This window comes from Scatophagus argus, chromosome 24, assembly GCF_020382885.2.
Source record: "Scatophagus argus isolate fScaArg1 chromosome 24, fScaArg1.pri, whole genome shotgun sequence".
Classification (NCBI taxonomy): Eukaryota; Metazoa; Chordata; class Actinopteri; family Scatophagidae; genus Scatophagus; species Scatophagus argus.
In genome coordinates, this window is record NC_058516.1 from 6,235,745 (window position 1) to 6,259,149 (window position 23,405).

At 41.8% G+C, this 23,405-nt stretch overlaps 1 protein-coding gene across 2 annotated transcripts in view; it reads right to left on the reverse strand.

The window, feature by feature from the left end:
- The window catches only part of LOC124055322 (potassium voltage-gated channel subfamily H member 7-like), a 78,042-nt gene extending 58,268 nt beyond the window's left edge, over positions 1-19,774 (reverse strand). Inside the window, exons 1-2 of one of the 2 annotated variants that reach the window (XM_046382031.1) lie at positions 19,456-19,774; positions 19,338-19,367 (exon numbers count right to left, since the gene is read on the reverse strand). The gene's annotated coding sequence lies outside the window, so the exon portion shown is untranslated. The remainder of the gene's footprint in view (positions 1-19,337; positions 19,368-19,455) is intronic. The other variant, XM_046382034.1, reaches the window with a different exon arrangement.
- Between the last annotated feature and the right edge of the window lie 3,631 nt (positions 19,775-23,405).

Here is a 23,405-nt window from a genome sequence, read left to right on the forward strand (position 1 = left end):
CGTTTGAATGGACTACAGCCATTTGCCACAAAACTGCAGAGGCAGAGCAATGACTTTGGAGAAACAGGAGGGGGGGGGGGGTTCATAATTCTCCAGAGAACTGCAGATGCAGGATATGTAGCGGCATGGATGCTGACAGCTCTGGCGTTTAAGCAATGTGCTGTAATTGCATGCAAATGGACCTGAATCTGTATCTTAACACATCTTCATTAGCCGGTTCACAAGTGTCTGCAGCTTAGATGGAGGGACAATGGAGGGTTGAAGTTAATTCTTAGTAGGCTGGTTCTGTTTTCATATTGGACAACTTTAATTAAGCAATAGATTAAGTTTTGAAGGGATGGTTTAATGCATTGAATCCCATGAGTGCTCTAATAAACACCAGAATATAATCAGTCAGCGATATCTAATGGGGTTGAAAATAGACACAGACGTCTATATTATCAACAGTCAGAGCCTCCCCATCACCCATACTTTTAACAGATCTTTGCATTGTCCGACATGTCTTGATGTGTGTCTGCTGAACTGCATATTGTTGGTAATAACAGTGTGCTACCATGCCTCTGCTAGTTCAAGAACATTTTGTAGATGCAACAAGAAAGCAAATAGGCTTAATTCCCAAAATATGAATGCTCACCGTTTTAAACCCGCAATAATTTAGTTTACTTTTTTGGCTACGTGGGGCAGTGCAACAAGCTGGCTCACTCTGTTTGGCACTGTGCAGGTTGTGCACACTGAGTTTATTAGAGCCTTGTTGCTCAAAACAGCTGATGGAAATGGAGGGAGATTGGAGCGGTGAGACTGAACCAAAACAATGCAGCTGCAAGCAGTGAAAAAAAGACTTTTTTTAAAAAAGAAGTTAGAAAAATTCCCACATTTAAGAACCGGGTGATGCTTCTGTGTGTTCATTGCTTCGAGTGGCACCTTTCACATTACAGATAATCATCTGATCCCATGGTTCATGTTAAAATATTGATTGAAGTATCTTTTAAAAAAAAACAAACAAAAACGTTTCACCAAGCCTGACTCGATCATGAACAGCTTTGGTGAGCAACAACGGCTGATGGGGATAAAGTATGTGGCATCACACATTATATTCATTCTCTGTAGTGAAGGGTGTCTTAAATCTGTTTTTTTTTGTGTGTGTGTGTGTGTGTCTGGAATCGTTTTGACCTGTAATCCCCAAGATTATAGTGGCTAAACTGCCCACTGTGTGTTTTCATGCTTTTTATCAACTCCTGGTATGCTTGGCTGAGAGGACTGTTGGCCTCTGGATGCCCTTAGCCTGACATTCAAGGATCACAGGGGTAGCTTGCTGTGAGTGCGTGCACACGTGCATGTGCATGTGTGTGTGTGTGTGTGTGTGTGTGCGAGGGTGAGTGTGTCTGTGCGAGCACAGGCATCTCTGATGCCCTTGGGGCGGAGACCTACTCCTAGGAGGTAACAGTAGGTCAGGGGGCACAGCAATTAGGGAGCAGCTGGGACCATTAATTAGCAGATATATCACTTACACTATTGTTGATATAGACTGTGTACCATAAACTGGAAATAACCTCTGGACAATCTTACCTCCTCATCACATTCATTATTAGGCTTTAGCTGTGCTAACAAATGCTACTCCTCATTTTAGTCCGCCAAACCAAAAGCAAAAATGACATAGCACACTTACAAATGATAATGGCAGAAAATAACATAAGTAATCAAACCTCAGAGATGATACCTGGCATGGAGAAAGACTCTTTCAACTCTGTGCCCCGTCTTCAGGCAATGTGTCTCCTGAATTTACATCAGGTTTGTTTTTTGTTTTTTTTCTCTTTTTCTGGTGGGTTTCACCTGTGATCCGAGTCCGCCTTGAGCAGTCTGATTTTCCTCTCTGTGCCTCCGAGCCAGGCTGTGAACTTTCAAAGGCTCAAAGGCTGAGAGTAAAGCCGTGGCGAGAGAGGGGGGATCTAAGCTTGCGAGCTCTGCAGTTTAAATGGACGGTGGATGGGCGGAGCCTGTGATTGTTTAGAAACCACAGAAATGCAGGTAGTAATGGGGATTGATAAGGCCACCCACGTGAGTCGGGGACGTTTGCACAAGGAGGACATTATGTGCACGACTGAGGCTGTGCATGCAGACGTCTTCACAGGAACATCATCAGACCCTCTCTGTGTGTGGTAAGTAGAGTGATATCCTGGCAAGAAACACACCGCCAACCCTTCAGTTCAAAGATAAGGCTCCTCCTGCTTTTGCTGTACCTCTCTAACCCACAACCGACGGATAAGCGAGAACACAGTAGCAGCTCCTCAGGAGTAGCAGAGGCCATTTTACCAAGCCACCGACTGATTGACAGGAGCTGACGATAAAGGGAGAGAGGAGCGGCGTTGAAGGATAGCGGCCTCGGTGATGGAGTGCTCATGGGGAAGAGTAGCTATTGAATCCTCTTTTTAATCTGTCTGTCAAGGTTATTGAAAGTGCTGTCTTCATTATTGCATGCCAGCCTTGGACTTTGAGGGGCCATAAGTATGAGAACACACCCTGTTCTGGTGGGCACATAAACAAGCTGTAAGCGAATACACATGTACCACCTGAGACAGATGTGTAAAGACACCAAGACAAAAATGCACCGCAGTTTCTGCATTGAGAAAAATGCAATTAAGCTTGCAAAACAAGCCTGAATGGAGCGTAATGATGGGGATGAACAGTGAGCACAATAAGGTGGACAGGTCATTGATCCCCGGCAAGCCCCGGTTCTCACATGTTGAGGATTTTTGACACACTCTTCATACTGATGACTGTTCTTTTTGACCCGTATGTGTGTGTGTCCCTTCCAGCCGTTACTCGAGCTCAGGTTAGACCGAGGGGGCTCCACTCCACCCCCTCCCTCCCCACCCCCCAATCAATGTTCATCAGTGAGTCTAGCAATAAGTTGTCAATGAGATTCTCATTAGGATTCAAGTATGCTTTTGAATATTATTGTATAGTACTGAATCACACTGACAGATGACTTGGTGAGTGGCAGTTGAGAGCTTGTCATGGTGTGAATGTTAATCAAAAGAGAGGATAGCATCAACAGAAATTGATGTGTCCGTATCAAAGCACTAATACTGCTTGTTTCTGTTCAGTCTAATAATCTTTAGAAGGAATTTACCACACATGAATAAAGTTTACTAAATCTGCTACCTTTAAAAGATAAGGTATTCTCATTGCAAAGAATCCCCAGAACAACTGAAGACATACAAGATTCTTTATTTCACATACAATCATACTAAGTACATGTGTGAAACGTGTGAAATGTGAGTTTAACTCATCCCTCAAGGAGCAGTAGGTACCCACTTTACAGTGTTCCAGGGACCGACTTCAGCTCTAAGCCAGTATCTCTGGTTAAAGGGACTGACACGAGAATTAAAGCAATATACATGCGCTGATGATTAAGGAAACCCGGAGCACCCAGAGGAAGCCCACGCAAGCATGGGAGAACATGCAGACTCCACACAGTCAAAAATGAGATAACAACACTACTGAGCCACCGCGCTGCTGTGATTGTCTAGTAGTTTTGAATCATTTCTGCAGGAGGCACATGACACTTGAAATTAATTTTCAAATACCCCAAGTGTGTGTCTAGCTTTGTTTATTCTATATTTACTAAAATGCATATTCCCACCTATAAATAATTAATTCTGCAACTAGTAATCAGAGGAAATAGTGCATTTGATGGAGACTATTTTCAACGGCGGATTAATCCAAAGACATAGCCTTTAACAACATGTCTGCATGATATAATTTTGGAGTGGAAAATCCATACAATGGGTGGAAAGTAAACTTTCTTTGGCAGATTAATAAAAAAATCCACATGTCCATCTGCAATGTCCCGAGGTGTGTGAATTGCATGACCAACCACATGGAACTAAATGTAATTAAGATCTACTCAAGGTTAATGTGGTCAGTAATAATATTAAGTATGTATGGAGTAGCATTTTTCTAAATACCAGTCCATTAAATCTGTTATTAAAAGACGGTACTGAAATGAGCCCAAGCATATGCACATTAAAAATAATTAGTTTGTTCTGTGTTTTTCTTGACAGAAAGATGAAGGCTGTAACTGAGGTTGGATTTGAATGTTTATTATCACTAACTGTCTCTTTATTCAAATTGTTTGTTTTTTTCACATTTTCTTTTCCTCGTTCTGTCATTCTGTACGGACAAAGTTATTCATGTGCTTTGGTTAAAATCAATTGGTCAGCGTCAGCTCATTTAAGCTCCATTCAAATTACAGATAAAAGACAGTCTTTTAGAATGGAGCTTTGGTAAGCAAGGAGCACTTCTTGAAAACTGGCATCTATCCAAGAGAAACAACCTTCTATTCTCTTATTCATTTCATTTGAAAACTTGGTCACAGATTGCCCTTAAATACAATCATTTTTATATGCCAAAAGCACGGTTTTGTTATTGCTTGCAAGGCTAGCTTCTATCAACACAGTGGTCTGAATCTACCAAATAATCCATCTAGAGCACTGCTTTTCAGAGAGCCCTACCTTGTATCAAAGGCTTATCCTTGCCTTGTATTCAAATTTTCCTGCATTATCTGACCATTCATTTCTTTATAATAATAAACCTCTGTAAGATATAAAATCTATGAAAATTGTGAAGCAAAATCACTTATTTACTTATGTCATGCTGTTAATTTGTGCTGTCCCTGAACCATCAACGACTATCCATCAAGACATAGCATTGTGTGTTCAAGTGTTTAAGAACACCTTCCAAGTCTGTTGAAATCTTGCAATATGTCCTTTGATAATATAATACACTGCATTAATCTACTGTGGACTGTTTATAGAGTCTGAAACATGCTACTAGTCACTGCGTTTACGTGCACACGTGTGTGTGTGTGTGTGTGTGTGTGTGTGTGTGGGAATATTTGTTTAAGTGAGAGATTGTTATGACCATAACATTATCAGCTACAGTTCACACTCCACTGGCAATTAGAAATGTCTCCTTGTGTGTGCATGTAGAGACTGTGTGTGTGTGTGTGTGTGTGTGTGGTCACAACATATGCTGAAGTCAACCGGGAACAGTTTTCCCCAGAGAGTCTTCCACACAGCCCTCCAGTCAGTGTCTCAAATTAGTGAGAGCAGCAGCATAGCTGGGCCTCAGCCACTTTAATAGCATTTTAACTGTTATTGGGGCCCTTATATATGAGCATTCAGTGATGCTGGTCATGCCGGTGTGCCTATGAAAAGGACAGTGCCACAATAGCCTCCAACTGAACTGTGACAGGCCAATTAATGAGCCTTCATTGGGAAACAGTCGTTACATAGGTCACCTAAGAAGTGTAATTAGAATGCATTGTAGATTCTTATTTTTATTGAGAGCGTTAAATTGAAAGAGGGAGAGCAATCAATGGCAAGTCGTTATAACGATGTGGGGTGATAGATTTGGCTTAAAAAAAAAAAAAAAGTCGACTGTTTATGGTAGAGATGCAAAGTGGCTCACATGCAAGAGTTAGCGCGTATATTTGCTACCACACACACATGCAACACACACACACACATACGTAACACACATAAATGTCGCCCATGAGGCTTGATAGATGTGTCACAGTGGGGATGTGAATGGGAGCCAATTACATTTATAATGTCAAACGTGGTGCAGAAATTAGCTTCAGTATTATTATGTGAAAGCTAATTGCAAGGAAATGCTAAAATGATTTAAATCACTAGGGCTATTTCAAGACATTAAGACATTTTGAAGATAGCTACAGCACTAACAATTTGTACCACCCGCTTTATAATTACATTTAATAGGTTGTCTTATCAGTACTCTAAAAGTGGATTCGGATTATCGCAGGCTGGACCAGACCGACAGAACAAAATTGTAATTTTTTTTTTTTTTTTTTTTTTTTTGTGAGTGATGAGTGCTGGCCATTCTGTTCATAGGAGAAGGGAGAGAGATAATATTCTGGGGGTTAAACTCTTGGATTGCCTCTTCAAAAGGTAAAATGGAGCAGAACGCCATTGGCGGGGCCATGCTTTGTATTTTCAAGAAGGCAGTCTAGAAGGTCCACTATTGGCATTCACCGCCACTTAACTTCCCACCGCAATATTTCCTACAGTATGCAAAGACACATACAGAGCATGTTGCCAAGCCGTGCTCAGAATTGACCCCATCCAGCGGCAGTGACCTCACCATTGTTGGCGCTCTCAGCATTCAGATTGTATGCTAATAAGGGCAGCAGATGGAGGGGAAGGGGGAGCCAGAGACATGCTTTGTTATTAAGTGTATGCAACACTTGAGTTGCTGCTGCTTATTAATGTTCAGGGTCCAACATTTCAAAGATGCCATGAGTTATGCTGGTTTTGCAAAGCAATATAGTATGTAAGTATGGTCCAAAAAGGATGATAGTAAAAAAGGAAAGAATTTTTCACAGTGAGCTTCAAGAGCTTCACCATCAAATTCATTTCACTCACTGTGGATCAGTTTGAAGGACAACCAGCACTTAGTATGGAGCAATTCATTGTTGAATACAAGATGCTGAGCCCTGCTTCCTCGTGAACTTTGACTAGCTGTGACTCCAAGTCAGAAAAAGAGCTATAGGAGAACTGATGGTGACGAACAATTACAGCGAGAGAAGCCGACGAGTGAAGACGACATGATCAGGAAAGTGTGTTACTGTGTGCACATTCAAAAGGAAGCTGGAGGGGAAGGAGATCTGTATTCTGTGAGCGTAGGCCGCCAAGGGCTTAGGGCTCTCTGTCCGCGGCACCTGAAAGCCTTATCCACAGGTGTACAATCAGCAACATAAGCAATAGGCCCTTTACCCTAAGACCACATCATCCGCGGGCCAGCCATGCAGACCCAGGGTGCCGCTCGGAGCTTAGAAGGAGATTAAGGTCTGGATTTCAAGAAGGAGGAAATGTATCATTCATAAAGCAACATTTCCTAATGGTGTATGATGTCTACAGAGCGTCTTAACCATTTAACCTCTGGCTCAAATGAATTCCCTCTCAAATTTTCATTCTAAAGGTTTCACAGTATGTGCAGGATTTTCACAAAGCAGACAAGCAAATCCATAAATTCATCTCCAGCTGACTTGTAGTTGTTTTTTGTTGTTGTTTTTTTTTTAATTACTAAATTGTGTCACTTTACCACATTATGCCAATGAAGCCAATTATGTCTTTTCTCTGTGAGATATAGGTATGATCAACAGGGGTGGTTTCCAACCCTGTTTTGAGAGTCAAAAATTGAGGCTGTTGGAAAAAAAGCTCTATTATGCAGGATTTAGCGGATTTATGGGCTGAAATAGAACCTAATATTCATAATTATGTTTATTAGTGTATAACCGCCTCAAACTAAGAATTGTTGTGGTTACCTTGTGGTTCCTACCCAAAGCTAAGATGGCATGTAAAATTAACACTGCACATAAACCGTGTCAGTCTGCACAAACATGCAAATAATTTCCTTGGAACGTCCTCGAAAGTTGTCTTTGTCCACTTTGACACAGTAGTGTTGAATTATTTGAACAGTAAAAGGCTGTGAATTTATTGGTGTGCTCAAGTCCCTTTTGTCCGCATGAAGTTTGCTGTCCTCGAGCTGAGAAGCACCGGATTCAGCTGCAGTTTGCTGGAAGATGCAAAGTGAAACCTGCCACAAGTAGATTTCTTCACAGAGCCAGGACTCATCTTCATCTGTGCTGCTGCTTCCCTCTGCTGCATGAGTAAGGAGAAAATGTCCTCTTTTAACAGAATGCGTGCTGGCACTGATACAACATCACAGATTCTAACGTACACTGAGAAAGACGGTGCAAACATGACAGTCCCGTGCTCTGTTTTCACCAACATTTTTCAGCTATCTGAGCAGTCAACCTCTCACAGGAGACCTCCGAGGTCTCAAGAAGAAAGAAATGAGATTCTTCTGGCATTCTATCGCTCTCTGAATACCGTGATGGGAAACGCATTCCACCTGGGCTGAGGAGCAACAAAACACTGGAATTCCTCCAGAAATGGGAACAGAAACTCTCTCCAAAGCAAAACATCTCAGGTTTTCCAAAGGGGAGCAACAGAGAGGAATGGACCACACGTTCTCACCAAAGAAGATGCAGAGAGGAAAAAGAGGACACCAGAGCTCCCGCCATCTTTCTGAAGATGTAATGCCTGTGCTGAGTCATTTTATTTTTCTCAGATCAAGTGTCCCATCAGACTTTGGTGTCAGTTGGGATTTTGATGCTAACAAAAGAGAAGCAACAACTGACAACTTTAAAAATCAAATCTGTGACTACACTTTTAACAAAGTGGCTGGATAACATAAAAGACTTCCTGTTAGTTGAGTATCCTATATGCCATGTTTTTTTAAGCGCGTGCCCAAAGTACTTAAATTGACCATCAGTCCTTTCACAGACAGGTGAGTCTTACCCTGTCACAATTTGTTGACTTTAAATCTCCCTTCTGTCCTTGGCATTACTGTGGATATACCTTGTTCTATGTATCTTATGTTTTAGAGACTGAGTTTCCTCTCTCATAGTTTCAACACCATAATAATTTTGTTGTGTCATTATTTCCCACACCAGTAATCATCTTGCAGCTCCTTAGATTCATTCATGTTGCACCCTCAGCTGGGAGCCGCTGATCTACGGTAATGTTTTTCTTAATGTTAACAGAGCAGAGCAGAAACCCAATGCTAATTGTTTCTCCGTCTTTTAACAGCAAACTCATGAAGCACTTCTCGTGTTTCCTGTAGTGATTAATATTCTCCTTGTTTAGCTGCTTAACAACGTGCTGTTTTCCTTTTGCTTAATTATCTTGATCATGTAATCTTCTATATGTGCTATTTTACAGCAGCTAAAACACATGATTCTTTCAAATCCCATGTGAACATTTAATGCAGGTTTGAGAAATTGCTTTCCACGCTATAGATTTGCATTTAATATATAGTATATATCGTGAAACCAGCCTTAAGTGTGATTCAGGTTTGTTTTTTGTTTTTTTTAAAATGACAGTCGGCAGCAGGAAAGTTAGTGGTGATGAGTTGGCCTTGATTTCAGAGTGGCGGTAATCAAGCTCTGTGTGCAGTTAATTCTATGTGCCATTATGTGCTCACATGCATAGGCATGAATGACTGCACTCAAACACACACACACAAACAGCCAGAGCTCTATATGTGAAGCATCTCTGTCTCTCTACCTCGCTGTGAGTCATTAGCCATTCCAGACGCAGGGTGATCAGCAGAGCCAGCCTGGCCTGAGACAATTAGCGACCCCAGAGGTGGCTGCACATCACAATGAGCCCTGCGGCCATGATTAAAACATCAGCCGCTCTCTATGCAACGCTGACGGGAAGAGAGACATTTGGGGGGGGGGGGGTGTCACAAAAAAAAGATGAAGGGACTGAGAGTTTAGTTCTATCAGCTGCCTATGTTCCTGATTAAATGAGGGGTTTGTACATTATTTTATGAGCTGGAAAGCCTTCAAAAGCAGGTTTTGGCTTCATTTGTTCTTTATTATATGTAATATCCCACACACATACTGTACACACGTCAGAGAATTGGAATCTTGATCATTTCCACAACAGTCATATTCAAACTTGTAAGACGTGAGAATATTCACTCAGACCCGCAGACACTCTTGCATAAGACTACAACAGCCAGTGGATTATCACTGCTGCAATGTTGCTATCTCCTCTGACATTTGTAGCTTTGATATGCATCTCAGTGAAGGGAGATTTAGATAGCAAATCCCCAAGTGCTTCAACGAGCAAAGGTGCATACTATTCAAAAAGCTTATGGAGACAGTCAAAATAACTGGAACACCATTTCAACAGGCTTTGACGTAGTTTAAATAAAGTTTAATGCCAGTCACTGAAGTTCTCAGGTCCTTTAATGCCCATATGAATATGATCATTAAGACATATTCACAGGCAAATGCATTTTATGTGTTTCTAATGTCAAAAATATTCAAAATATGTCAAGCGCTTGCTTCAAGAAGTCGATATACAGAAAGTATTGTCCAAAATCACTCGAGTCAGTTACTTTGAAGACACCGAGGTGTACAAAGAAAGACTGGAATGCGCTCACAAGCAGGAAAACAACAATGGCCCCTGCAGACATAAAGTATTGTTTCAATTTTGACGAGATGTTTGAAACGTGACAAAGCACAGTGCTGCACAGACAACTGTCATCAAGTAAACTGACTCTGTAACTTCAGTTATATGGCAAGATCTCATGTTAGCCACTTCAGCCAGCAAAAGCTACAGGTCCTATCAGACTGCAGCAACTAAACTCCTGAATGTACTGAACTGAGCGAGCATGGATTTTATAGCTTTGTAAGGGGAAGGTTATTTTTCTTTCAAAAATGAAATATTATGACTTCAAATGCTGTATAGAAGAGAGACAGGATACATTTATGCCCCAACAGTTCAAGGGTTTCTACAGCAACATCACAATCACGATAAACTGGTGACGGATCGTAACCAGAATTACTGAGAATTTTGACCAGAAACCAGAAAGTCTCTCTGCTCCAACATACTTTCTGTAAGTCATATTTCATCATGATTCACAAAGCAACCCGAATTAAAACACAACCAGAGAAAGAAACTCTTACTTTGTAAATGAAACCCGTATATAGTGAGATTTGGGTTTTAACCATAACTTATAATCGAGATTCATCAGTGTTTATTCATTTCCTTTCCCTCTGTTTGTTTACTTTTCTGGTAATCTATTACATTGATTGAATAAACTTCAGGGCACACAACTAAACTACATTAAAATGTCAATCAGGCTCCTCTTTATTTATATGTTGGCTTCAAAGTCATATTTAAAAGGCAGTTGAAGGAGTCTTGAAGGACTCACAAGAAAGAGAATAAGGTCAAATTATCCTGAATTTTAGACCCTTCTGTAGGTCAGAAGCACTCCTACATTTCCCACAATGCAACTCACTGGTATGTTTCCCTGGACCTTCCCTCAGTGGTAAATGCCCACATGTCAAACTCTCCACCCCCAGCTTGTAACGTGGGCTTTCTGTAAAAGGGTTAGGTTACTGAAGTTCATGTGAGAGTTAAAAACAATGGGCCTGATCCTAACCAAGGTCCTGACTTCACCATAGGCAGGTGTTTTCATTATTTCGTCCATCTGCGGTCGCTTTATAAATCTTACTGTTGTAGCATCAAAGGAAATATTTGATGACATTCAAAAACTAAATCTTACATCAGAGGCTGAACAAGTCAGTGCAGCATTCAACTGTTACTGCATCAGTCAAACATTCATAATACTCCATTAAAAAAAACTCCTGAGTATCAATCTGTACTCTATTATCTTCCGGCGCACAGTTACAACACTGGCTCCAGTCAAAGAAAAACCAACCTATTCACTGCTATTCCCACTGTGATCTGCCCTTGTATCCCCAGTCCTCAATACCTCGGCCGACCCTCATCTCTGCCCCCCTCCGCCTCCCCTTCCAACTCCTGCCGCCCCACCCTGCTCCTCCTCCCCTCGAGAGCCTTGCTGTCCTCTGATCTGGAGCGACATCACCACTTACCCAAGGCAGCGGTCCTCCCAGAGAAGGTTGAGCTATCCCAGAGTCCCTGTGGTGTGCAGCCCTCTGTCCCTCGGTTCTTATGGTTCAGTCACCATTGAGCAAAGCCACATGGGAGCTCCACTCCAGCGCCTGCCTAACCCACAGTGGTCCCACCGAAACTCCCAGCATGCCCACTGTGCCGTGTGTTGTTCTTTCATGGAACCAGAGAGGATGAGATGTTGCAAGCTTCAACTTTGATAAAGAAATAATACAGACTGAAATACTGAAGGTCAACTTTTCAAAAGCCCATGATGTTCTAGTGGCTTCACTTTTCAAAAACACAAATCCTAGCTGAGAAAAAGCAACAAATGATGCATAATTAAGCATAAGTTTGCTGCTTAAAACCTAAATGAAGGGAAAATAACGCTTGTCTGACGCAATATCGTACCTAATGTGTCTAAGTCGCGGCTGCCGATGCTGTCTCGTTGCATTTGAGATGTTGCCGCTTCCCCTCCTGTTCTGACACACGCTATAACGGCTAATTAAATGTGATGGCTGGTATTATTCAATTCGGAAACAGTCGTACCTCAAAGAGCAAAGAAAATTACAAAATTGATTTGATGACAGCTAAATTGCAAGAGAAGGCCTTGATTTAACCAGCCAATGTAAATGAGTCCAATTTAGGATCGTGTAATGCGGCAGGGAGAACGCGGCGGAAAATGATCAGGCCGGCCAGTCACAGATATTAAAATGAATTATATCTAATCGGAATTTTAGTCACGCTACATTAACTAATAGAAAGTTATTAACATTTCAAGAGCGTGGGGAGGGGGAAAAAAAGCTTTTGCCTGCAAAATTAACAGTGGCTGGGCTGACCCGTGAGCCTGCGGATGTGAACACTGTAATGACAGCATAATGGCATATTTACATTTAAAACCTCACTGGCTAATATTCAAATTCGGAATTAGACGTTAAGTCAAGGAATATTTGGTTTGCCCTCCTGGCCCCTCTGCAGAGGGTTTCTCCGATTTCAATAGTACAGTCCAACTTTTAATTTCCTTCACTGTTTCTACCTAATCTCTTTTTTTCCCGCCCATCCTCCCTCCACTTGTCACTGCCGTCTTTGGTTATGGTTGTAGCCTTTCATGTAACATGGTACGGTAAAGTGCCGTCTCCTCTCCTTGTTCTGCCTTTATTTATTTCTTCCTTTAATCTTTTCATTAGAGTATATCTATAGAAATATTGTCCGCAGCTTTGTTTGTCACTGTCTCCCTCTCATGATGAGCCCAGTCTGTCATTAGGCTAGAAGGCCATCCCTGACAGCTATTTTACCTCTGGCAACGGAGTTTTGTATTTTAAGTGTTTCACTTTTATATTAATTTTCTTTGCTCACCAATATCGCTTCAGTCTCTTATGTGTCTTCAATCCACTCCGTTTTTAAGTTCAAGGGCTGCAAAGAACACAGGAGTGCTTAAAGACACCGCTTTGAGGCTGTTGATACCTGCCAGGTTTTGCAAATTTTCAAAGTACAGTGAATAACCATAATGAAACAGCACCCAACAGTCAGCCAAGGACAGCGCAGCATTCAAAGATGTTTCATCACTTATCACACACTGCCCACTGAGCCATTAGTATTCACAACATATTAGAAGTTTCATGGACATCATACAAGACGATTCAGATGAACTCAAAGCATAGTCAATCCTTAATAAAAGGCATCAAAATCTTTCAGTATTCACAAAGTTTGTTTTCATGACCGGGGGTTATTCAAATTCCAGTGTTTTTCAGTAAGTGAATAGAACAATTTACAAGCACACAATGTGAGTCCGAGTGTGTGTGCGTGTGTGTGCGTGCGTGCATCTTTGTGTGTTATTGTTTCTGGGTTTTGCCGGAGTTGGGCTGACCTCTGGCTCAACACGTTCAGCGCCAGACATCACTGCTCCTCTGCTCTCCTCATTTCCACTCCTCCGCTTGTCTGCAACTGCTCTGTTCATCTGCAGCAAGCGATGAAATTTTTACATAGGACAGACTGCTTTTTTTTTTATAATTTAACACAGCGCGAGGAGGAGCAGGAATGGACAGCCAAGACTATAGTGTGGCGATGTATTTAATGTTTGATGAAAGGGCCGTGCTGCAGTCGACAGGGTTGCTGTCGCGGTTTTAAAGGCATTCATGTTTCGGTGGTGGGAGTGAGCTTGAATATGAGTGTGTGTGTGTGTGTGCATCAGGGACAAACACACCAGAAGGGACAATATCCTGGTTCATGTGTGTCAGGGTCGAATCAGAAAATGTTTCCTTTGCAAAATGTACGATGGTATTTGAGGAAAACGTGAAGGCTGGCTTCTCGGTGTCCTTTTAGGTTGACACTGTTAGCTTTTGACATTCATATGGTCTGTGTGTGTGTGTGTGTGTGTGTGCGCGTGTGTGTGTGTGTGTGGGGGGGGGGGGGACGACTGTACAGTAGGTGTCTGTATCTATGTACGCCTTGCCTGTACCAGCGGTGGTCTGTTAAAAATTAAAAAATAAAAAACAACAAAGAACGTCTTGGGCTCTGACGTCCATCCAGCAGACCTTCCTCTCAGAACACCATCTGCTCCCCAGGTCACCAGACCACCACCCACCCACCCACCCCATCCGCTGCCTGCAAGCTTAGTAACTGGTTTCAATATGCACTGATGGGTGCAGTGCTTACAGACTGAGCTCTGGTTTTCTGCGACTACAACTTCCCCCAGGAGCCATTTTTAAACACATCTCTTAGTGCAGGAAATTCTTCTGTCCGGCTACCTCCCATGTACTTGAAACGTACAAACACCTCACGCTGACCTTGGAACTGAAAGACATTTGACATTTCATAATCCTAAAAAAGTTCACTAAACCCCTGATTAGTGGCAGATTTTTAACATTTGCCATTTTTGAAACAACGAGTCCTTGATTTCAGAGCAAACATTTTCCCATTTTTAGCCAGGGTTGGATGAAAATTCTGTCTCTGACACTGAAAAGACTGCTTTAAAAAGCTCTGATCAGTGCAGTCCACTGATTTAACACTGCACTAACATCGTCAGACTCACAATGGACAGTTGCTAAAAAGGATCATAATCAATGCAGCTAACCAGAGCTGCTGAGTTTTTATTTCACATATTTAAATTCCTTAACAAAACTGAGTGCCTACATTAACCACAATGCAACATGACTGTAGGCTATTGGAGCCTAGAGCTGCTAGCCCAAAGCAGAGATGAGGAGTGGGCGACAGAGGTCTGCCAAGCCCCCTTCCTTCTAACTGCAAACCTCCAGATTTTGATTCATTTTCACGCTTTTAATATTCAGCCCAAACCAGTACAGACAAATGACATCAATTTATCAGACTTCACTTCTTCAGGAGCCTGAGAAGGCTTTATAGGACATTTGCAAAATGCAGTAGTACTCATCACCACCTGACAAAGATGGGTAAAAATCAGTAGAGGTTTTGACAGGAACATGATAGCCAGTACATGATACAATGCCAAAAATAATGCTAAAATACCACGGTATGACCCAACAGCAGACAAGTTTGGCAAACATACCTTGATCTAACACAAGTATTGGCTGGTACTGCTGGAGTGTAAACATCCAAGAGTATCACATCTGTTGCTACTCTGAACTCTGATTATGGGAGCATCTTGGCTTCCTCACAGTGTAAACTTCAGCCCTGATCATGTGTTTTCTAACATAACCTGTAATCCCACAAAGCAATGTAGTTGCTGCTGGCAAGGGGCATAGTGACTGGAGGAGGTCCCTATCACAATAATTTGACAGTCCTGCCAAAACCAATTACCTGCAAGACAACAAGCCAACCTGAGCAGACCATAGGGCTGACACACGTCATTTCATAAAAGTAAATACATATGATACATATAAAGCTGTTGTAAAATTGTGAACAGTTCATTGTGAACTGTTTTTTCAATGCAAACATAATTCGCATCACCAGCATGTACAATGGTGAGGCGTGTCTTCGTTTGGTTGATATCGCATGTTTGTAATTCAGAAGCAACATGTACACACTCAGCTTACTCAGTAAGTAATCACCATAACTGATTCTTAAATGAAAAACAGCAGACCAGTGAGTTCAAAAACAACACTTCATCATGAAAGCACTTGCTGGATAATAACACAAAAACCTGACAATAACAGTCAATATTTCTGGCTGCCGGGTTCCAGTGTCACCTCCTCTGTTGCTCAGGTGACAAATGTGCAGACAGAACATCCTGTATTTTGCTGCAGTGGTCTACTTTGCAGAGAAACAGAAACCGCTGAAATGTAAAGTGTTAAGTGCAGGTTACCGTGTCCTCCAAGCTGCACTGCCTGCATGAGTCTGAATTTACCAGCAAACATCTCAAAGATGTTCAAAGTAAAAAATGTGTTTGAGGATTGATGAACCCTGCAGTCTCTACGGTACGCTGAGCAATTTAGTTGTTGTCTTGATACTTTCTTTTACAGCTTAAAAAGAAAACTCTCTCATGCTCATAATTCTGTTTTGCCACCTTGCTGAGATTGTTTGAGATGTATGCAGCCTGTTGTAGTTAGTTCATATAATTAGACTGCCTGTAATGGCAGGTTGAGGGGCTGCAGGAGAAAGTCTGTGAGAGTGTGGGCATCTGCTGATCTATTTTTTATATCTCTGTGTATGTATGTGTGTACCTGCATATGCTGGAGACCAAGGTGAGCGGCAAGGCACATACAGCATGTGTGTGTGTTTTCATGTGCAAGCGGAGGTGTCCGCATCACAGCGACTACATCCGTTAACACCCCGTGGAAAAAAAAAAAAAACGAACAGTTTGTCTCCCCCCACCACTTTACAAATGAAATCAGTGCTGTGAGGCGGTGGATTAATATCATAAGGAAGGCCAGAGTGGGCCATTAGAGTGGTGTAATGTTGCTCCGGGGCCTTGTGATGGATGGCCATCGGCGCTACGGCCCTATTTGCACACAGTCACCTCTGTGGTGGCCGCCATTAGCAGGACATGGGAGGTAAGGGCTAAGGGATGGTGGTGGCGAGGTGTCTGGACCAAGGTTTTATTAGAGAGGTGTGCGTGTGTTTGTATTTCACTGTAGACGCCTGTGTGAGTGTGTTCATATTTGAGTGTTTGCGAGCATGTGTTTCTGAAATTATGAATGTGTGTGTGTGTGCTTTGACTCTTCAGCAGACAGATGTTGCGCTCCCCGCCCTCCACTCTATCTAACGTGTCTGTCTCTCTCGGTGGACGGCGGTAGTAGGCAGCAACCACACTCAGTGTAATTAAGACAAATTAGCCCGGATGGCAGCTTGCAATAACAACAACATATGCTGGGAGGTTTGTGTACAAAAGAATACAATCAAAATCATCATTAGCAAATCACTTATAGTAAACAGAATCACACTTTCCACCTCAGAGCTCTTGTGGATTAATAAGATCCCTTGATTTCTTTTAATTTGTTTATCTCATTCGATCGTTCCAGGGTCACTTCCGCTGTTGCCACTGTCTTTAACTTCCTCGCTGTGTTTGTCTCATCTTCGTTCCTTCGCTCCATATTAACCATCAAAATTCTCACTGATTTTTCAAACAAAGAGTCCTTGATCTCAGACAGGAGTAGACAACAGCAGCTTCTTATTTTTAACACATTTTTAACTACTTCCACCTTGGAACTGAGTAAGATTTCTTGTAATATATTTCCCTCCTTCTTTCCTCCTTGCATCACCTTTGTTTTGACACTAAATTCATGCTCACTTTCTTTCTAACTTCCTCTTTCCTTTACGCCCCCCCCCTCCAAGTTTTCTTTCTTGCGCTGCACACACGCCATTTTAAAAACAATTATTGACAAAATTCTTTGCAATTTTTGAAACAACAGCTACTCGATTTCAGATATAATAGCCGCTTCCCATTTCTACAGAAGCAAGTGTAAACTATTGTTAATGCCAAAACTCAGACTTGATGTTTTCAGGTAGCATTTTTGTTTTTTTAAACAGGCAAGAGGATCATACAAACGATTACTAAATACACGACTTAATGATAAAACACTAAGAATAAAGATATCAAGCTTCCACCTAAATTAATGATGCTTTGGCTTATTTCATTTATCTCATTCAAACACCCATCCCGTTTTTGCCACTCTTTGCCACACTCTTTGTTACTCTCATCTTCATTCCTCCCCTTCCTCTCCATCTGTGTCTTGCTCTATCGGGCTCCATGTCACTCCCCTTCTCCTCACATCTCTCTCCATCTCCCTAAACATTTCAAAAGAATGAATTACTTTGGGCTGTCACTTGGCCCTGGCCAAGAATTCATTTTTGTGGGTCAAGTGTTTCAAACTGTCATCTTTGACAGGAACCATCTCATACAATAACTACATGGATGGACCTTGACTTGGAGTGCTTTCATTTTTTTCACCCTCCTCTCTTCATATACATGCTAAAAAGATCTCAGCTATTGTTGGTATAGAAAGAGGGAGGGATGGAGAGATTGGAGAGATGGGGGAGATGGGGAGGGTGGAGAGTGTAGCCGTGAAAAGGGCGGAAAAGCAGAGATCAATACTGGGCTGGATTAACAGATTCAACTCAACCACATGCAAACTTACATGAGGATGAAAATACCACTGAAATACTGTACTGAAAATAAGGAAGTCACTCAACAGGACACGAGTGCTACAACACTTATCTACGACAAGGTCGTTAACATAACTCATTACAGAAAAGGGAAATGCATAAAAAGATTCTGGTTCAATGCGTGAGATCGGGTAAAGATGGCATTGAAGTGAATATAAAGTCTGTGTGTGTGTGGGGGGGACAGCAGGGCTTCAATGGCATTGGACTTGAGCAGACAATCTATTTACAGTGTGCTCAGGGGAGCTTATAAACAAATGTTGAGTAATTTCAGCCAGGAGTAATTACCCTTGCCGCTGACAAGGAGAGTGTGTTAGCACTCCCCTTCACCCTCGGCCCTGTCCAGAAGGCTTCGAGTTTGTGCGCACACACACACACACACACACACAGATCCTCATCGGTAGAGAACTTCCTCACATATGTATGGTGTTTGCTCTGCAGTCGATACCACAAACACCTCTCCAACCTCTCACTTTCACCCTCACGTGACAATTGGAAAAATGCACCATGGAGCCTGGACCACCTCAGTCAAGTCATTTAAAGAGTTAATATTAATTAACTACTGATAATCTACCACAAACCTGAGGATTTAAATCCAGGGAAATAATCACAATTTCACAATATCAGACAATGATCCAAGAAAGGGCACGCAGATTCTCGTGGTCACGTGGTTTATGCCAGGTTAGCTGTCATATCCGGAGTTCTTACTACCCGCACTCACCTGACGCGTTATGACAGTCAGTCTGCACCGCCCATACCGCAACATTATGCGTTACTCAAGCACCCAAACCCGCTGCTGCCACCTACCGACGAGAAGCAGCACAACTGCTGATGGCCTGTTTCAGAGCCATGATCAGCACCATGGACTTACCAATGCTTTCACCAAACCTCAGTCTGATCAAAAAGGACACAAAATAAACAGACTAAAGTAGCAAAGACAGAAGGCAAATGAACACAGCTTGACATTCAGTGATGTTGAATGCCTAAGAAACCGCACAGTCGCATGCTAACACACAACAATTAACCCAACAACAACAACAACAACCCAACCCAACTACAACAACAACAAACTAAAAGCATACAAACAATGAGCGGCCTTCCATTAATATGATTTCAATAACCAAGCAGACACGGCGGTCTGCAACACAAGCAACAACAAACACGCACTTTTTGAAAAGACAAGCTAGCAAGCATCCATGAAGAGCCAATGTCATCGCAAATAATGAACATGAGAGAACTCACCAGTGATGTTTACAACGTGGAGCCGTCAGTCTGAAATGAGATGAAACCCACTGTAGCACACATGAAATGTCCAAAGTCAAAATGCTCCAACAGACTGAATACGTTTGTCTTCATTTACCTCACTGAGCTGAGCTGCTAGCCCGAAGCTAGCTGTGTTCTTCCTTGTTGACATTTTCACTTGTGAACTTGTGAACGTGTCTGACGCGCATGGTTGACTTGTTTTGGGGTGAAAGGTTCTGACCACAACACATTACGTCAGGTACGAAATCGCCCCCCTTTTCTTGAGCACTTGCTCCGTTGGTCTTGTTCCCCAACACGGTCCACAAGCCACCGGCCCGACCGTCGCACATCTGCAGACAGGTGTTCAACTAATTAAACGCCTGGCGCGTAACTGACGTCAAAGACAAGCGGACCAATCAAAGAGTGCTTTAAGATCCCGTACCCAGAGCCTGGGGTTAGCTGCGTAACCAATGTTCACTTGGTCTAGACTTTAGCCTTAATACATTAGCCTATTTGGTTGTTGTTGTCGCAGTTTTGGCCTTAGACTGAAGGTGAAAGAGTGTGTGAGATATGGGAGACACACCTGACTCTCATATGTGTAAGCTAAACGTGAAGCTTCAGCTAAGAAGCTGGTTAGCTACACAACAGCTAGCCTAGCTTTGTCCAAAGTCAAAGGAAAGCTTTGGTTTCTTCCCACTCCTTTTGAACATAAATAAGTGTTAAGTCGTCTTGTTTCATTGTTTTTCTTCTAATTTTTCTTTTTCTTTTGTTTATCTATGTTAACAAAAAAATAACAAAATAAAAAAGAAAATAAAATCTGCCCACTTTACACACTTGTCAGTTTGTGTACATGTTAAACAAATAAGATAATATGGTCAGCTGGTAAAAAATTTGAAGTGCTGGTTGCATATTTGCACATTTGACAGAAGCACAATAGCTGTTCCCAGTTCCCATTCCCATCTTTATGCTAATTTAAGCAACAGCCTGCTGACTAAACCTGTGTATTTAACAGACCCAATAAAAAATGTTATCGATGTGATCTTAGTGAATTTCGAATAAAGTAAAGCAAACCCTCTCAATTCACTTCTGCTCTTTCAATATTTAATGCAAAGTATATAAATGTATATAATTAGAAGGAAAGCAGCAGGATCCAGTCTTTTTAAACACCAGGCTGCTAAAGTACCCTAAAATCCAAAGGAGATAAGGCAACAATTAGTTGTAATTTCATGCAAACAATTACCATGTGGCTTTGGGGGAATTTAAAAAGTCTTCTAAATTTATTTTATTCCCTTTCCATTAAAATGCAACTCTTCAAAAACATTTTCTTCCCTGAGATAAAATATGAATCTTACTTCCAATAGTTGCTGTCAAGGAGAAATGAAAACAATGAGGTCTTTGAGAAAAACAGCAACTACACCAAAAAGAGGGTTTCTGTAAGACATCGACAGCTCACTCACCTTCATTAGGATTCTGTAAGCATGGTCATCACGCCCACAGATCATGTTATCGAATAAAAAAACCCAAGCAATCAAAGTCACATTCATTGCTCCATTGTTTTACATTTTAATCATTTGCAAGACTTAATTACAGGACTGAAATGTAACTAACGAACAAGCAAATTAATTTTCACCTTAACCTTTGAAAGACAAGCAGGCTAGATGCAGGCTTTATCCCATCTGATCGATTATGATCTTTCAGCTCAAACCGAATGGATTCCCATGCAAATTTAGCCGGATCAATCCGCATTCCTGCACAATCAATGAAACAGCTTTTCCAGACCTTCCACAGACAATTGTATGATTAGGAGATGAGATCATAACGACTGGAGAAATAACACGGGATTAGGACAGATTATATTATATCAAAACAAAAGGAAACCCGGGGAGCTGAACTGTAATCCACGTTGAATGTAGAAATACAGAGAGATAGAACATCTCAGGACAGAAGCAAGAGGGCGAAAAAAAACAACTTCTCGTGTTCAGCTCTTCAAATTCCAAACAGTGGAGCTTTAAACGTCACAGCCGAGGCTCTTCCCCCCCTCATCCCTGTCTCTGTTCTCCCTGCCTTTGATTCCTACTGAGCAGGGTAAAGATGTGAGAGAGGTGGCTGCTCAGCCTGGGTCTCCTGACAACCGGGCGTCACATGTATTCCAGTGCTGAAACTGTTAAACAGCAAGGGAGGTGTTGTGCGTGTCATGCAAACTGAGCACAAGCTCTGGCACGCTGAGAGTGGACTGAATTGAATTTCTCTGCATTGAAATTTTATTTTAATTGTCTGAAGTTTCTCAAAACCTTTTTAAAATTATACCTTGACATTTTGAGCAATAAACTTGTCTGCTTTCTTGTCAGCAGCTGGACTGCTCCCTGTAAGCTAAATGCAATGCTAAAGCGAGCAGGCTTGGCATAGAAACATAAATAAATTATACCAGCTTAAAGCACATGTATTTGCTTCGGTAGTCTCTGACCATACAAAATATCTCAATATATTTTGTGTGTGTATTGTAAAGCCTCTATTAGATCATTAAAACCCTCACAGTATAAGAAATATTGAGGCTATGTCCTTACAGATATCTATGGCTGTAAACATACCAAACTATTTTAAGCAGCGGGTTTAAACATGTTGAATTTGGGCAAGTCAATCATGTGTTCATGAAAACTTTGCTCAGAGAGAAAATGCATCAGTCATATTAGCTGGGAATGAAACTGAGGTCAAAGGAGGGAAAGTCACATTTTCTCATTCCACTGAACCATTTCAATGTCAAACTTCTCTGCTGTGTCCTCCACATCACATATGGAGGGGGAATCTACACTATATCCTCCACTTTCCTCTTATAGAGTACATCATTTGCATTTTAACACATCGTGTTCAGTTCACACACTCAGCATTGGTGTATGTGTGTATGCGGTACCTGTGTATGTTTCTGTAGGATGAAATGTGTGCTTCTTTGTCCTCTCTTTGAACAACTTTTTCACCCAACTGATATAATATGCTGGGAGAGGTGGTGGGCTACGTTAAGTGCCATTGTGTTGCCTTGGCTGAGGACTGCAGGAAGTTGTGCTTGGCACCAGGCCCAGAAGCAAGGTGAGGACAAACACTCCCAACAAACACTCACTGACATCCACAAATGTACAGACACATATCTGCTACATAGTGCACATGTTTTGTGTGTGTGTGTGTGTGTGTGTGTGTGTGTGTGTAGGGGATAAGTGTGAACGCAGGTGTTGCAGTGTGTGTGCACGTGTATGAGCAGGCCCACCTTTCATCTGTGCTGAGATTTGGAAAGGCTTCACTTTGCACAGGTTCCTTAATTCTCCCTTAATTCATTTGTGTTCCAGACTCACTTGGCTGCTGGGATAACCTGGGAATGATAATGAAGTGAAAGTGGGGAGGGGGAAGAGGTAGAACGAGGGGGGGTGAAAACATCACAGCACATGGCTCCTTCTCCTATCTCCCCTTTGAATGTGTTCGGAATGGATTTAGGGCTTTTCACTGAGTCTTTTAAGAGAAGATGGATCTTATTAGTGCTGATTGCTAGTCACAGGACGTTTTCTGCCTCAGGAACCCACCTTACTTAACCCTTTCACAGATGAACAGCATTAGTAAGGTTGGGTCTTGATCGCATTTTATCAAATATGAATTTGGTATTGACTCCACTTATCAAATCTGAGTCTTTTCAAATACCTTCTGTGCTTAGGCTCAAGAATGTCAATACTGGAAGATTGTGAAGATCATATTCTGTGATTCCAGTGAATGGCAACTGCAGCATGGCTGAGGTTAGGGAAAATAGTGTTTAAGCTTCATAAAAGGCTTCACTCCTAACTGCATTGACATCACATGTAAAGAACACACTGGATGGGCTCGGCTTAGCTCAGCTTTCAACATTTGTAAGTCACTAAAATTGGAAAAAACAAAATCAAAGATGCTTTTGTCAGCTCGCTAATTAATGTCGGTAAATATAAGCACAAAACGGCATGTCTGACACACTGAATAATACGCGTATTTCAAAGGCTACTTGGATTACTCCAAATACTGTGGGTCCCACTTCAGAACCATTTAGTTGATGTTATT